Below are 4,811 nucleotides of genomic sequence, written 5' to 3' on the forward strand. Positions count from 1 at the left end.
TAAATGATCTCGGATTGAAATTTTTATGATTTGGTTAGCTCCGTTAGATGATTTGGGACTTAGGAGCATGATCAAAATGTGTTTTGGAGGTCAGGAGTAGATTTAGGCTTGAATTGGCGAAATTGAGTTTTTGGCGTTTTTCGGTTGATATGTGTGATTTTCATATATAGGTCGGAATGGAAATTCGGAAGTTGTAGTAGCTTCTTTATGTCATTTGGGATGTGTGTGCAAAATTTCAGGTCATTTGGACGTGATTTGGTTGGGTTTTGGTGATTTTGATGTTGTTTGAGGTATTTTGAAGATTGGTACAAGTTTGAATAAGGTTATGAGATATGTTTGCGCTTTTGGATGAGGTCCTGTTGGCCTCGGGGTGATTTCGGATAGTTGACGGGGAGTTTGAAGATTTATTGCAGCTGCAGATTGTGTTGCTTCTGGTATTTCCGCACCTGCGGATAGGGGACCGCAGGTGCGGCGCCGCATATGCGAAAGAGGGGCCACAAAAGCGGCCAGAGGTGCGCTTGGCTGGGACTGCAGAAGCGGTTGTGTGGCGGCATCTGCGAAGGCGCAGGTGCGGAGAGCCCATCGCAGATGCGGAAAGGGCCGGTTAAGTGAAGAACTGCAGAAGCGGTTCATTGGCCGCAAATGCGGTACCGCAGAAGCGGTAATTGGACCGCAGATGCGGAAATGTCTGGACAGAAATATAAATTAGTTCCTTCGCGATTTTTAGAAGGTTTTCTCACTTTTTAACACGAATTTTGGAGCTTTGGGCGATTTTGAAGAGAGTAATCAAGGAGACATCATTGAGGTACGGTTTTGGATTATGAAGACTCGTTTTTATGGTGTTAATGCATGGATTCGAGCTGTAATTAAAGGAAAAGTTGAGAAACTAGGGCTTAGAAACCTAAGCCTTTGATTGAGGTTTTGGAAGACCATTTGTGGTCGGATTTTGGAACGTTTTATATGTATGAACTCGTGGGGAGATAAGGAATATAATGATGTTAATTTTATCGAATTTCGAGATGTGGGTCTGGGGGTCGGGTTTTGGTAATTTCGGATTTTGTGATGTTTTTCGATTATTTTCGAGTGGGCTTCGTCCCTTTAGCATAAATTAATGGCTACATTCTGATTTTGGTAGATTCGGAGCATCCGGAGATCGATTTGAAGGGCAAAGGCATTGCAAGCTAGATTTCGGGCCGGATTGAGGTGAATAATGATTTTAAATGCTGTTCTGAGGGTATGAAACCCCGGATTACACAACGTTCGGCTGTGTTGAAGTGACGCACACGCTAGATGACGAGTGTGGGGTCGTGCACCATTGGGGATTGTGACTTAGTCCATCCCGATGACTATTTTTCTGTATATTTGGTAGCTAATTATTTGATATTATTATACTTTGGGCTAAATGCCATGTTTGGGCTTCGTGCAACTGTTTGAACCCTAAGGGTATTTTAAATGACATTTTCCTCATTGTTGATTTCATATTGATGCTCAGCCATGCTATATTTTCACTATTTTCAAAACTCAGCTATGTTATTCTGTTTTAAACACATTAAATAATATTTTAAAGATATTTTGAGCTGAGCTTCATGTTTTACCGATGCCCGAGGGGCTTATGAGATTCTGTCTGAGTAAGGCCGAGGGCCTGTGTTGTGAGGATACTTTTGGGTCGGGCTGCTCGCCGCAACAGTGATACACTGATTATGATAATGAGGCCGAGGGCCTGAGATTGTACGCCACGAGTGGCTTGAGATTGGTATGAGGCCGAGAGCATGTTTATGATGCCACGAGATGGCTTGATATTGCGCTTGGGCCGTAACGGGCCCCTCCCGGAGTCTGTACACCCCTAGTGAGCGTGGGTACCCATTGTGATGTGAGATATAGCCCGAGGGGCTGGTATTGTTTTGTGATATTGCCCGAAGAGCTGATTCTGTTGTTACTGTGCCCGAGGGGCAGTTATTATGTGTTTACCTTTTTAGTTGTCTTTCCTGTATATTGTTTAACTGATTAAAAGATGTTTATGAGATTTCACTGCTTAATTATATTTACTAATTTTCGTTGTGCCTCTTTTAGCTTAATGTTGTGCCTTACGTGATTTTATATCGCTCAGTCTTCATTTATTTTTATTACTCACTAAGTTGGAGTACTCACTTTACTCCCTGCACCCCCGTGTGCAGATTCGGGCGCTACAGGTCCTACTCCTAAGAGTTGATAGTTCCAGCAGGTCTTCGGAGACTTACTAGGTAGCTGCTTGGCGATTCGCAGCCCAGTGCATTCTCCCTCTATCTTAGTTCTTTTTGATTCAGTTATTTTGTAGTGGATTAGACTTCAGACTTCAAGTATTGTTTTAGATGCTCATGACTGGTGACACCCCGATGTCGGGCTGTGTTGGTTTTATTTCCGCAACTTATTCTGTTATTTTGGGATTTTATTTCTGTTAAAGACTTGGATTTTATTATTTTAACTGCTTAAAGTGAATTGGAAGTGTGTCGGCTGGCCTTGTCTTCACGAGAGGCGCCATCACGACTGGGTTTGGGTTTAGGGTCGTGACACTTTGACATTATTAACCTTTGACCCCTTACCTTTGCCTTTGTCGTGCTTGTCATGCCTAATATTCATCAATGATTCGGCCTCCACTATGACTTGGTCTATATTCGCAACTTGCCGTCATTGTAACTCCTGCTTAGCCCAATTTCGCAACCCGTCCATGAAGTGGAACATCAAGTCGTCATTTGTCAGGTTGGGGATTTGAAGCATAAGGGTAGTGAACTCCTTGACATAGTCACATATGCTCTATGTTTTCATCAACTCCCTAAGCTTGCGCCTTGCCTCGTACAAGACATTATTTGGAAAAAACTGTTGCTTGAACTCGATTTTGAACTGGTCCCACGTGCTAATAGTACATAGACCTTTATCCACGTCGGCCATCTTCCTTCTCCACCATAGCATGCCAATCTCTGAGAGGTACAACGCTGCAGTGTTGATCTTGGCCATGTCATCCCTCACTTTGTCATGCCTGAAGTAGTTCTCCAAGTGCCAAAGGAAGTTTTCCACTTCTTGTGCATCACAAACACCTTTGAAAACCGGGAGTTTGGGATCCTTGATCTTGGCCTCCCTCGTCACTACAACATTGCTGCCTGCCTCGGTCATGCCAGCATCGACGTGCTCCTCAAGTGACTCTATCTTTGCCTTCATAGCATCGATAGTACTTAAAGCCTCCATGAGTCTGCACTCTAAGGCAGTGATGGTTTGTCTTAGTTCCATCTCGGTATGTGTACGTCCCTACAAGTTATTTCGGATACTCTCAATCTCTTCAAGAGTATGCCCTTCAGGAACGCTAAGGGTGCCTTCCACCTTCCCCAAGCGTTGGCCAAAGATATCCACGACGTCCATCCTCGCGGTCATATTCATCACCCACTCTTTACCTAGCAAGACGTCCTCAGGTAGGACCTCCACTTCATCCTCGCTCGCCTCAGTGGCAGATGGTTCTTGGGATGTAAGCCCCTCATTTGGCACAATCTCGGGTGGCACCTCCTGGCTCATGTTGGTGGCATTCCTCTTTTCGTTACGGCCGCTCTTGCCAGCAGCATCCTGGATGACGTTGGCTTGGGTGTTGGCAGCATTAATTTTGTTTGTCGTTCGTCGTTCCCTTAGTTGCAACCTTTGCTCTGATACCACGCTGCCACGTTCTTAGTTGCTAACTAAGTACACATGCGGCACCTGACAACTCCCTCATGATCTTGCACAACTTGCTCAAGTTCTTGCTATGCCAAGTCAGCCTTACTACACTCAAGATCGTTAAGAGAATGGTAGAAAGAACACAAGAGAATTGTTAAAGTAAGCTTTGTATTAGAGGGAATTGTTTAACCAAAAACTGTGTTCTTCGGTTAAGCTTATTTTTAGAAATACTCGGGCTACTGATAATCAAGGAATTCTATATTTTCTCAATGATAAGAAAGGAAATTAGAATATGAAATAGCAAAGTAACCAATAGGAAGCAAAAGAAAGTAATTGTATTCCAATAATAATCAGAACGTGCCTTTACAAGTAAAATCCCCTTCCCTTATATAGGAATCTATAAGTACAACACTTCTTCCCTTTTATGACTGAATCATTATAATCATTAATGATATTAATGAGACGTTATAATTGGCAATCGTAACTGTTCATGAAGATTCTGTAACGTCTATGATCATTCATGCACTTTAATTGATGATTCATGAATCTTCCTTCTTTTCTGTCTTGATTCATTAGCCGGTGTCTCTTCATATGGCAATTCAGATTCGAGCGACGTTACCCTTTTATCTCGTGGGCGATTTGCTCGTACCTCTTATGACTCGTGCCACTTTTAATGCATCTCTCCAGCTGTTGCTTCCTTAGTGATCCACGTATCTTGCCACATCAGCCACATATATAATTCCACGTGTAATATTTATTTTTATCAATATAGATAGTCCCCCCACTTACCAATTATTCAACAATTGAATATTTGGGAAGTGGATCACATTTATGGCGGGAATATTTTGTTGCCATTTCTCATGTATCATTGCGTCTTCTTCAGAACCATCGCGTCGTATGTCACTTTCATTTAATGTTTGTGACACATGGCATTCATTGATTGGTTTTGCAACTCTTCAGCGGTTTTAGGCTTTTCTGCGGCTGCATCAGTCATGAAGTGACTGCTTCCATTATGACGTTTCCATCATGAACCCCTTCATATGACGGTTGCTTCTTCGTATAAATACCTCCTTATGCCTTTGCTTTCACGAAAACCTCCAATCTACAATATTCTTCTTCAATAATAGTTCTTGTTC

The sequence above is a fragment of the Nicotiana attenuata genome, unplaced genomic scaffold (genome assembly GCF_001879085.1).
Source record: "Nicotiana attenuata strain UT unplaced genomic scaffold, NIATTr2, whole genome shotgun sequence".
Lineage (NCBI taxonomy): Eukaryota > Viridiplantae > Streptophyta > Magnoliopsida > Solanales > Solanaceae > Nicotiana > Nicotiana attenuata.